Source organism: Siphateles boraxobius, unplaced genomic scaffold (genome assembly GCF_051911475.1).
Source record: "Siphateles boraxobius isolate OS27281-9 unplaced genomic scaffold, OSU_SipBor_1 51, whole genome shotgun sequence".
NCBI lineage: Eukaryota > Metazoa > Chordata > Actinopteri > Cypriniformes > Leuciscidae > Siphateles > Siphateles boraxobius.
Window position 1 is genome coordinate 70,254 of NW_027509153.1, and position 13,352 is coordinate 83,605.

Here is a 13,352-nt window from a genome sequence, read left to right on the forward strand (position 1 = left end):
CCAAATCTTCCTCCAAGTGTCTTGTGCTCTGGATCCAAATCCAACAGTGCATTCTCCCAACACCTCTTGCTTGTCAGAGACATCCCCTCCTCTATGTAACACAACAGAACGGGCGTTCAACTTGACCAGATCTTCTCTTTGAGGTGTTGACTTGTCCTGCAGTAAAGGGTTGTCTTTAATTCTTTTTGCCTCTTCTGATGGGTCCCGGCGTAAATGGCCCGACGGGCCTTTCATGAAAGACACTTTGACTTTCCCTGGGAAGAACACTGTTTTCTTCATGATACTGTTCTGAAATCAGAATGTATTCATTGGTGTCTCAGCATAAGCATTTAAATACTTACAGTAACAAAATGAAATAAGACAGTTAATACTAAAGCATCAGTGATATACATAAAAGAGTTATTTTACAATGCTATAATATTCCATAATATTACTGTTTCTTAACTGAATAAATGCAGCCTTAGAGCACGTACTGTTTATTAAATTTGCATTATTTAATATTCATTATTTAAATTGCTTTAAAAATGTATATATGTATATATAAAAAGTTAACAAGTTAACTAATTAAAAATGTTAAATTATACCATTAAATTGTACACATATATATATATATATATATATATATATATTTGTTTCTAATTTAAATGTAATATATGTGTGTGTCTGATATTAAAGGAGAACTCCGGGCAATTTTTAAGTTAATCTTGATCGTTAGACCTTTGTGAGTACTGACTATAGAAAAAAAAACGAACCGGATTGGTGCTTGCTACGCGGAGCTGCGACCGCGAATGCCCAGAGCTCCCACCCAGCTAAAACGGCAGCTATGGGGGCATCGACATAAAGAGCGTTTTTGAACCTCTTAACAGACACAAAATGCAATTAAAATGTCTGTCCAACATGAACAGGGACCCTACATGTGAACAAGATGCATTTAGCAACTTAGCCATTGTTTCAACTCGCCTAAATAGTCTTTTAGACGGCAAGCTGTAGTCTCGCGCTGCAGTCCCGTGCTGTAGCCGGAAAAGGTAAACAATGTCCAGGTGGGAGGAGCGTTGATCATGTGCGACGAGTTATGATCAGAGTTGCTTACAAGTGAAGAAGAAATGGTTCGTGTTTGAGCCTTTCCGAATTGTGACAACAGAATGCGAAAATATAAGAGCTTATATTTTCATCGTCTTCCTTTCCATGACCTCGAGATTCTGCATTTTGTGGCTAGTTGTATTTCAACTTGATGTGCAAACTCCCGTAGAAGTACTACGCGCTAAAGATTACCGCATTTGCATTGAACACTTTGACAAGGATGACTACACACACTCAACACAGCGGGGCCGTTTGAAGAAAAATGCCATTCCATGTACGAAGACTCGTCGCACATGATCAACGCTCCTCCCACCTGGACATTGTTTACCTTTTCCGGCTACAGCACGGGACTGCAGCGCGAGACTACAGCTTGCCGTCTAAAATACTATTTAGGTGAGTTGAAACAATGGCTAAGTTGCTAAACGCATCTTGTTCACATGTAGGGTCCCTGTTCGTGTTGGACAGACATTTTAATTGCATTTTGTGTCTGTTAAGAGGCTCAAAAACGCTCTTTATGTCGATGCCCCCATAACTGCCGTTTTAGCTGGGTGGGAGCTCTGGGCATTCGCGGTCGCAGCTCCGCGTAGCAAGCACCAATCCGGTTCGTTTTTTTTTCTATAGTCAGTACTCACAAAGGTCTAACGATCAAGATTAACTTAAAAATTGCCCGGAGTTCTCCTTTAATTACATTATAGGAGGACCAAACCCGCAGAAATTAAAAATTAATAAATAAACATGTAAACAAATAAAAAGATAAATTTGATAATAGGAAAATAAATAAAGGAATAAACGACTTGATAAAATAAATATGATTTATTCTTTATCAAACTAATTTTTGTATTATTTCCCTTAATTTATTTTCTGCTTTTATTTATTTGTTAATTAATATTTATATTTGGTCAGCAAGACCAACCAACCTAATTATCATGCACATCAAAAAAATGTACGAATAGATATAAAACTAAAGAAAGAAAATTAAAAATAAATAAAGATTAAAATAAATAAATCTGGAAATAAATACATATTGGAATAAATAAATAAACAAATAAATGAATGCATAAATAAATATAAGAATAAATGGAACAAACAAATAAATAAAATAATAAATAAATACAATTAAAAATAATACAAATACATTAAAATATAAAAGCAAAAAATTATAAATTAGGGGAAAAATATACAAAAATACATTTGATTAAAATGAATCATGTTTATTTTATCAAGTCTTTTATTCCTTTATTTATTTTCCTATTATCACATTTATTTATCTATCTATTTATTAATTCATTTATTGATTCATTTTTAATTGCAGGTTTGGTCCTCCATACTACTGCACATTACATCTTACTGCACTGTTAACATATATTTTAAGCATATATTTAACAGAATAAATTAGTGACGGAATAATGTTCTTTGACTTGTTAGGTGTACTGTTTCTTATCGTCACAATCCATTCAACACGATAACAATACGATTACATGACAATATACATGCAATTTAAATGATACAAATATTTGAATAATAATGTATATGCGGTCACCTGAGGGAAAATGTGTCTGCAATTTGCATACCCTTTGGTAAATGTATTTCATGAACAATGCTCACCTAACAAGTCAAATAACATTATTCCGTCACTAATTTATTCTGTTAAATTCATATTCAGTCAGTATAGTTCTGACAGCATGACTTAAGTATTACTTCATTCATTTACTCATTTATAATCATCCAGTCATAATGCAGCTCCTTCTTTAAAGATCTTCTAACATCTAAATAATGAATTAAATCAGCTCATCTTCATCTTCAAGTCCACATGGGTGTCCTAGCAGAGTAACAACATGTATTGTGCACATGAACCCAAAATTAAATGCCACTTCAGTTGATATTTTGTAATAAAAGGCAAGAACATTCAAACAAATGTCCAAACACATTTTTCGGTCACTTCATTTGAAATAGTATATGTATAAAGACCATTAACTTACTTGTAAAGAATGTGGGCTCTTTTCCAGGCAGGGGTAGTGTGGAACTATGTGTAGGATGAGGTGCAGTCGGTCTCAAAGATAGATTCTGTGAAATTCTATCTCCAAACCGAGAGTCTAAAGGGGAAATCTCTCCTTTATTACTTTTAACCTCTGTAAAAAGCAAGAAAGAGTAGAATAGTGAGAAAGCAAACATAGTTATTTTTTCTACTGCTGCTGAATCATTTACAAATTTGGTAACTATCATGCGGTAATTGTCAAAATTCCTGTCGATTTGGGATGGGCCACAGTTGCTAAAGTTCACTCACGTGTCTGCCTTTTAATTTTATTCTTAAAGCGAGTTCCTAGAATTTCACACAATAAATGTATATATTCACATTATATACTAGAATTACATCTCTTGTGCCTTAATTTCAAAGGCAACATAAGTAATTTTCAAATAACTAAAATAACTTCAAAACAATAATAAAACATTAATTATACGCTGTATATTTTCTAATCGCTAGGTGTCAGTACACTCACTGGCTGTTACCTAGAGTGCCGCGGGCTTGCTATTTGTTCCAAACAACATGGCTTTTGACGCAAGTTTACAGTAACGATAAAAGCATGTGAAGATGCTTTCCAGCATTGACAGCATGCGCCTGCTTTAGTTTGTAACCTTCTGGAGGCCTAGCTTAAACTTTATAAAAGGAAAAAAAGTCACTGTTACAGGATTACCCTTGAAAAGAGTTATGTTGGTAAGAAACAGTTTTGTCTACAAGCTAAAGATGACAACGCCCCTTTGTAGTCAGGGACATGTCGGGTAGACCGGTAGCTCGCCGTGATCGCATAGTGGTTAGTACTCTGCGTTGTGGCCGCAGCGAATCCGGGTCATGGCAAGGTTTCCTGGGTGCCATTGAAATTGAGCTCCATGTCACCACCTCTCCTCACCCCGTCCTTCGGCCTACTCATTTTGTGCACGGCGCGTGCCCTTGATGTGCTCTGGATGTTCGAGTGAATTGAAACTGGGACCTTCTTTGAAAGCATGAGCTCTCAGGTTCTAACCCCTAGAGAAAAGACTGAAAACGAAACGCTCCTATTTATTTCGGAAGAATCTTGCTTCAGAGAGAATATGGTGCGTGTATATTTTCTAAACGCTAGGTGTCAGTACACGCGCTGGCTGTTACCTAGAGTGCCGCGAGCTTGCTATTTGCTACAAACAACTGCGCCTTTGACACAAGTTTACAATAACGATGAGAGCGCGGCAAGTCAACAGCATAGTGAGGCGAACGTTATAACCACTACACTACGGAAACACGTCTTCAGGTTGCAGACATAAATCTTTAGGTGCACGCTTGTTAAAAAGCATATAAAGGAAATGAGTGCTGCACCCACCTAGCATGGCAAACAGTTTAAATTTTCTGTCAGAATCCAACCGCTGTTCCTGCTCAGTTTCGAACCGAGGTGTTAGTCGAACGTGATGACCACTACACTACAGAAACAGTTGATCTAGAAGCTAGGGTTTCACCCCTCAAGACAGTCACAGCACATGCCTCGTTGGCGCAGTTATGCAGCACGTCAGTCTCATAAGAGACGTCAGTCTCCTTAGACCGCTCGGCAATCCTGACATGACGGCCAGTGGTGAGCAGCATTTTTGCACCTACACGGAATGGCAGATGATCTAGAATCTAGGGCTTCACCGCTCACCTGAGTCAGAGCACATGCCTCGTTGGCGCAGTTAGGCAGCGCGTCAGCCTCATAATCTGAAGGTCGTGAGTTCGAGCCTCACACGGGGCAGAATGGTGCTTTTTGATACACGGGACCGTGTAAATAAAGGAGCTGCTTTCTGTATTCCCTTTTATGCCTTTGTCCATTTCTTCATATGCACTGTAATTGAAATCCAGTGTTTTTTTAAGACTAATGTTGAACAAATGCAGTAATAGTATTACTCTCATATTCATGTCATATGTGTCAGTGTTGTTACAATGTTTTGTTAAGGCTTATATCATTCTTTCATTCTAATGGCATGTCTTGTTAATGCTAATGTAATGTTTTGCATGACATTCCTTGAATCTTGTGTCATGACACTCCACCCCATGCCCCCAAACCCATGACATTTCATTCCAAGAAATTTCCAAGAATCCTTGCCATGAAATTCTACTGCATCTTCTTCCGGTAAACATCACAACATGTTATTTCGTGAAATTCAGTTGAATCCGATTCAATCAACATGTCCATTTTTTCTGAAATGTCATGACTTGAAATTCCAAGTGCCATAGAATCCCATACATTGCACTAAAGTGTTACTATAAAGGTCATGTACTGCAGGTCAGTGTTACTTTAATGTTTGGTTAATTCTAGCATGAACTGGGGCCTGTACCATGAAGGTAGCTGAACAAACTCGGGGTTACAGGATTAGTTTTGAGTTGACAAAACCGAACCGATGCAATCAGGCTTTATTGGTACCATGACGCAGCGAATCAACTTTCTCTGTCAACTCAGGCTTTGATCTTAACTTATGATTAATCCACGAGCGCGTGCACATAAAAGAGTGACGTCGGCACTGAACAACCAATCGCGTTCGAAATGGATAGAGCGAGCGCTTTATATTTTTCCGTGCAAGAGCAAGAGATAATTATTCAAAAATATGAAGAATATAAAAGTGTTTTTCAAGCACGCAGTAACACTGTATCTGCTGCCAAAGCAAGAGAAGATTCTTGGAGGAAGATTGCTGATTGCGTTAATGCGTAAGTTAAACAATTAATGTAAAGTGATGTAATCATATTAAAAATGTATTAAATGCTAAAATAAACATGTGTGTATTCGTGTTGATATACATGCATGCATGCATACTGTACATACGTGTGTGTAGATGTATGTAAAATGTGAATGTATAGGCTATTCCTAAGAAAGATTGATATTCATATATTTTTAGATGCAACCCCAACTCCAAACGTTCTTGGCAGCAGATCAAGACAAAATATAAAAATATAATTCAAAGTGGTGAGTATTTACCACAACCTTTTATTATTTTTGTGAACATTTATTCATAAAAACTTGTTTGCAGCAAACAGAAAAAAATGTGAAATCAGGAAAACTGGGGGAGGGCCACCTCCTCAAAATTACACTGTGGCCGAGGAGTTGGCGCTGAGTAATAATAAGGGACGGCCGATTATGGATGGCATTGCAAGTGCTGTACAGTCTGACCCTGGTGCTGGCTCCTCGAAGCAAGTGACACTGGGTATGTGTGTGCAATGCATTACTAATGTTTTAAAAAGGGTTAAATTTGGCTGACTCTGTTCTGCAGTAGAGGGAAATACAGTGTCCCTGTTGAAGCCAGCACACATGCACACAGTCTCCCACACAGAGGTCGGTATATGCAGCAGACAGAACACCATGAACATAGCCTGCTTTATAACAGTTATGCTTTATATTTGCCTTTTATTTATTAGGGTGAACCAAATGATGAAGACACTCTGTCTGTGTGTTCTGAGACAGTTGCTGAGGTGAATGCACTGGGCTTTTTATTACGGCACACATTTGAATGTCATAATTAAGTGACTGGCCCTTACACATCTCTTTTATTGTAGGATTTTTCACAACCTGCCCCAGAAACTGAAGCCTCTACCTCAATGGGCTACAGAAGGAATGTGAACAAGGTAATGCTTTAAACCCTTGACATAAATTACAGTCAGTCCTATGTTTGTAGATAGTCATGCCACTTTTTGTGATTTGATCAACCTCCAGAAACTTGTAATGATCATGTTTGTGGTGGAATTGTTTCAGGTGGAAACAGACTCAGTCAGGGCCCTTTATAAAAGGAGCCTAGAACTAGACTGTGAGCTAAAGGAGCTAGACTGTGAGCTGAGGAGGCTCCAAATTAAAAAAAATTAAATTGGAGATCAAACAGCTGGAAAAAACAGATCTCCGTTTGTGAACTTTTTTTTAAACAAGTAACGCTTTAGTATGAACACTATGAATGTCTATTAATGTAATTTTCTTGCTCTCTTTCTTCCTCCCTAGCCACATGACCAATAAAACAGTTTGAGTCCTATCTGCAGTGTCAGTGTGCTTTTATTAAGTAAAATATTGTGTTGTGATCGCATCTCTGACAGCTGCCCCAGCTGTGTGGTCAAGTGTGATGGGCGTCAATTTCATCAGGGAGAAGCTGGTTTTGTGGTGGTTCTCGCTCCTTTCTGATAGAGGCTATATTATGCAGAATGGCACATGCAGCCACTATCTGTGATGCCCGCTCTGGTGACACTCTTAAACAGTGTTGGGAGTAACGCGTTACAAAAGTAATGCATTACAGTAACATATTACTTTTTGCTGTAACGCAGTAGTGTAAGGCATTACTAATCAATTTTCAGTAATATTTTACTCGGTACATGTTCAGTATGCTTGCGTTACAACAGACTTTTAGTTTTAATTGTAAAACAACCCAAAAAAAAAAACAGCAAGACCGCGAGACATTAATGAATGAAAAATGCAAGTAGGCTAAATTACCTGTTCGTGGACAGTCAATAGCCGCGTGTGGTGTCCAAGTCTGTAAATAAAGACTAAATGGCAGCGTCTGATATATTTGTAGGCCTATAGCGATTTATTTTTTACAGGAGTGCCGTGAGGTATGATTTCGGCCTCTGTGCTCGCGCTGGCCAGTGGAAAAGCGGCTAATGGTGAAGATGGCATGAAGAAGACTATACATTCGCGAGATGGACGTATGCGCATTAGGCTATTCGTTCTGTGTTTTCTTTCTAAACAGTTAGGCTATGTTTATGTGGTATTTTTCATGTTTTCATCACGCAATCATGTTTTTGATGCGGTGGTGACGCGTTCATGTAAGGGCGGCGGCGCAGCCGATAAAGCACCTAAAAGCTGTCACAAAGAACCGGCAAAAGCAATGATTATGAATATGTCAAATATAGCAAGGAGACATTTTAATTGTTTATTAATAAAGTCAAGATGAAGTTGACGATGCTGACTCGCGATCTTCGCAGTAGGCTAGTGAATGCACCAGAGAGAATGCACATTTCATTTCATCCGAGAGCAGTCTGTTTTCTTTCGTTTTGAATTGTTCTGTTTACAAGTAGACATTTCAATATAGATATATTTTTCAGGTCCGTGAATAGGCTACCTTATACACTGAGTTTCGGTTCATTTATGAGACGCGCTCCAGTTCACGCGCCAACACCTCCGTGTCATGATTATAATTGTCTGCTATATTTAGCCTACTTCTTATTTATTAAATCCATGTAATTGGTTGATGAAACATTGATTAAAATTAAGATACAATTAATACAAAACGAAATTCACTTTAAAGAAAGGCTTTCTGTGTAAGGTCTCTGTGAAAGTTTTAAAGCAGTCTTTTAGTGCCGCTTCAGAGCGGTCGCGTCCATAACGGAGAACTGTCACGTAGGCTATGTAGGTAGCATTGTTTTTTCCTCATAAATGCGAACACGAAAAATAAAATAAAATGAATATTTTATGTTCTGTGGAGAACCAACCCTTCTTCATCCGATTTGCGCAGTGTAATTCACATAATTACAACAAAAAAAATTTGTTGCCTCCTAAAAGTTAAAGATTTTTTTTTGTCACGCATGACTGTCTATTTACCTAATATTAAATATAAAACGCATGTGTAGACTGATATTTTTCTAATGTCTGGACTCCTTTCAGGGAGGAGCCTATGGATAAACAGACGTTTCAATAGTTTGGTATTAATGCATTTTCTGAGAATTTATATTTCAAGTTTTGACTGCAAATGTCATGTCCATAACGCTGGAATTCCCAAATTTTAAATAATTTATCCTCAACTAGTTTTGTGGTGTAGGTCTACATATTTTATAATGTTAGGTTAACTTCAAATAATACTAATAGTTATTTAAAGATGTGGTAGCATTGGATCTGGACGGTATGGATAACGCTGGGAGTTGGAAGGGGTGTGTCGCCATTCTGCAGGTTCGTGGATCTGAGTGTCGCGATTTCGGTTTCATATCGCATATCGTTATAGCCCTAGTCATTTTAGAATGTTAAGTTCTACTTCTGTATAGTTATTATGGTGAAAGTAACTCAAAAGTAATTCAGGAGTAATGTAACGCATTACAATTCTGAGACAGTAATATTGTAGGGTAATGAATTACTTTTAAATAACAGTAACAAGTAATATATAATGTATTACAGTTTGGAAGTAACTTGCACAACACTGCTCTTAAACGCCTAAGACAGTTGAAACGTGCCTTTAGGATGCCAAAGGTCATCTCGATCTTGACCCTGGTTTTACTGAGGGCCACATCGAAGCGGTTTTGTGGCCCTGTCTGGGGGTCAGGATAGGGCGTTAGCAAAAACCTCTGGCATGCATAACCTCTATCTCCTACCAACAGGCCATCAAAAAGCCCTGTCATAGAACAGAAAAGGGGAAAAATTTGTAAGTTTTGCCATTAAAATAAAAAATGTAAAGTGTATTGTACCAAATTTAACTTGCCTTCCTCAAAGCGCTGACACAAAATAGACTCACGGAAAATGCGTGAGTCATGCACTGAGCCAGGCCATTTGGAATCCAAGCTTGTGATCATGCATTCATGATCACAAGTCATCTGCAGATGAAATGTACAGTAAATCATTGTCCTATCTGTTAGTTACTATTTATTTAAAGATTGATCTCAATGCAAATAAAAATAATTTCACATAGGGTATAGTAGCCCTACCTGAACATTAAGGCTGTGAAAGGACTTTCTGTTCACATAATCTGCCTCATGTTCTCCTAGAGCTGTGGAGATTGCAACATGTGTGCAGTCTATTGCTCCTATGACTCTAGGGAATCCTATCATAGGAATTAAACATATATATTTAAAACATTTCTTAACAGGTAACTACTGCAGACTATTGTATAATAGATTTCTAAGTGTGAATTTTTTTTTTTTGAAGAAAAAAAAAATTGTGTGAAAGGCTACATTTGTTCATGTGATGTCACCCTATCAATATATCTTACCGGCAATTTTATAAAAGCCCTCTTTTATGGACATGGTGGATAAATGTCCAGGGAACACAATGAAGTTATTTATGTACCCCTGCAGAGCGAGGACCACCTTGCGAATTGTTCGACAGACCGTGTTTTTCCCTAGATTCTCTGCATCACCGACCGCATACAAGAATGTACCACTTGCAAAAAACCGCAACGCAATACATACCATTTGCGGTACATTAAGTGCATGGCTTCGACGAGTCACATTTGTTATGTGCGGCTCAAGAAGTTCGCAAAGATAAGACATTCCTTCCGCGGAAAATCTGTATCTTTCATACAAGTAAATATCAGGAAAGTCAAAGGGATTTTGTCTGTCCCTAAAAACTCTTTCTCTACGAAGTGCTCGTCTAACAATTTGCGCGGAGATGTCCACGGGATTTGGGAGAAAAGGTGAAGCCATTGCAACAGAGAACAGACGCTGGGAATCAGTTACGTCACCTATATGTTTCTTTGCTCACAGCTGATTGGTGAAACTTCAGTCTGAGCTCTCGAATCCAGAACTTAACCTGCCCCGGAGCAGGCTAGCCGTGCAGCGTAAGATACCATGGCAACGAACACCGATTAAAGCCGAGCTGCTTTCATAGTACCTAAAACCCAGAGTTGGCGGAAACTAAGCTGAAACATAGCTGGCTAGCCACCTAAACCGGCTTCATGGTACAGGCCCCTGAATTGCAGTGCTTTGTCAACATTACTGCATTTCTGGATAAACTTGCCAGAGGGTTAAAGACTCTAGCTTGAGCCCGCAGCCAAAGGTTAGGTTTGTCAGAAGTGGGATTCGAACCCACGCCTCCAGGGGAGACTGCGACCTGAACGCAGCGCCTTAGACCGCTCGGCCATTTACACAAACTTTACTCACTCTTTATCTCTAATTTTACAGTTTGTATCTCCCCTTCAAAGAACATGAATAAAAATAAATGACAGACTACAATAAATTAATGTGGCATTCATACTGATAAGTTAGAATTGCATGTATTCTATGTTATATGTGTGATATTGTTTACAGATTGAAAGATGTCCGATGCAGTCTCGCGGCCAGACAACCTAGCTCGGAGCGGTCCCAAAGTGCATATGTGGTTTTCACACTCAAAAGGTAACAATGTAAAGATGTAACTTGTATTTTTTTTTATATTTTATATTTTTCCGCTCAATCCAGAGGGTTGTTACGGGGGGACAGCACTGTGGTTGCAGCCGTTGTGTGTGCTGACGCGCAATACACTGTATTAACACCAGACAGAAGATTCACGTCACCAGATGGAAAGAAGCGTAAATGGATGGAGAAGCATAGGTTACTGTAAAGCTACGTCTTAGTTGGTGATTATCTTGGCGAAAGCCGAGTACAAATCAGCATGAAGTTTTAACATCTACTCTCGTGTAATTGAAATCATTATATATGTATAATTTACTGAACAAATTCTTCTCGTTCAACAATTATTGTAGCCTATGTATTTTTGTGGTTGTCTTAAGCAGGCCACAGCCTCTATTGGACAAGCACCAAGGGTTGTTGAACAACGGTCTGCCGCTACTGGACCAGCACAGGAGGTCATGGCGCAGAGTCAGCGTCAGCTCCCACCCCAGCCTACTTCTAAAATTATACCAAGTTTGTCAAAGGTAATAACATTTTTTTTATATATATATATAATTGCAGTTTTAATATACGTTTAGTATAAAGGTTTAAGTTCAGTGGAAATGGCTGGTATGTTTTTACACCTACCTGCCAGCTGTGACACCTTGTACAGGGGCGGCTGTAGTCTGCTTATTGGTCAGTTTCACTGTCTCAGGTTGGTTTAGATCAAATAAAATGGTGAAAGAACAATGTAACCTATGTGATCTCTCTTTCTTCTCTGGGCTCTGCTCTTGCATTCTCCTCTTCCTCTCTAATTGGGCTTTGCCATTATGGGTTAAAGGACACTCGCGTCCTTCATGGCATCTCTCTTGATTTTTCCAACTGGCTACTGAAGCTACGTCTTTCATTCTGTATTTCTCAGGTAACATTCCACTTATGCACAATTAATTATACACGTATTATTAATTAAGTCATCATGAATCTGCTTTGTTGCCATTTCAAGGGTAACCTTCATTACTGTTAATAAACGCTTTCTCTTACAAACTATGTGCAAACTATTTTTAAAAGGTACTTGTTAAATTACTATATACTCACATTCTAGCAATACCTTCCCACACATTTTTCTATTCTAACTGTGCTTATTTCAATCTGTATAAGTAGTAGAGTGTGGTAATACACAGACAAAAAAATAAGTTAAAGAAAGAAAGCAGGTCCTTTAGTTATATAATGAATGATAGGATCAATAGATATTTTCTCATTTTACATTTTATTATATTTTTGGCCAATGTGCTGTTACAATTCAATTTGTCTTTTCATTGAAATTGTTTTGCCCTTTTTTAGTTTACCAAGCCAAGATTTGGTGGGTCCCACATTGCTGCTGCAAAGCCAAATCTGAGTGTGGCTAGGAGACCATCTCAGGCTGTTGACCAACCCAGCGCAGCAGTGTCCAGTGCCCCTACACCAAGCCCCACTGTCTCTGTAAGTACTGGCATAATCCACATTGCATTCTAAGACACATTCCACATCTGTGCACTTTTTAGAAACTTGCATTCTAAGATAAATTCCACATCTGTGCACTTTTTAGAAATATATTTTGTATGCAGGAAATCTTATCATAATGAATTAAGAGCAATACTATACAGTTTTCACACAATATGCAGTCAGTGAACACATTTCCACAATGCTTACATTTTCTTAACAGACAAGCTATACCTCCCAACAAAATTATGGATTGTTTTTGTAGTATTTACAAATGTTAACACACACCACCCCACAATAGCAAAAACAATATTCCAAACCTTAGATACAGTATAAAAACCTCGGCTTCTTCAATGATATCAGTTCAAAAACAATATATCTCAGCTGATAATAAAAAAACAATTGAATAATTGACACACACCTGATTTATGTTGGGTAAATTGGGTCAACCATAGCTGATTCCAGTCTGGCTTAGACTCATTGGCAGGGGTTATTTTTTTCTGTTACATTGACACTTATACATTAAAAGGAGGACTTGTGATGTTTTTGGAAACAGAAAAAGACAAACACTGTAATGTCTGGACGAGGAAGAGTAAGAGCAAGGGGCCCAGGGAGAAGAGCAGGCCCAGTGAGATGTGCAGTGAGATGTGCAGTGAGATGTCCAGTGAGATGTGCAGTGAGAGGTGCAGTGAGAGGTGCAGTGAGAGGTGCAGTGAGAGGTGCAGTGAGATGTGCAGTGAGATGTGCAGTGAGA

The 13,352-nt window shown here is 38.4% G+C and overlaps 1 non-coding gene across 1 annotated transcript; it reads left to right on the top strand.

The window, feature by feature from the left end:
• The first annotated feature begins 4,758 nt into the window (after positions 1-4,758).
• On the top strand, positions 4,759-4,832 carry trnam-cau (transfer RNA methionine (anticodon CAU)). Its single transcript has one exon. It is a non-coding gene; the product is annotated as a tRNA-Met (tRNA).
• Positions 4,833-13,352: the final 8,520 nt, after the last annotated feature.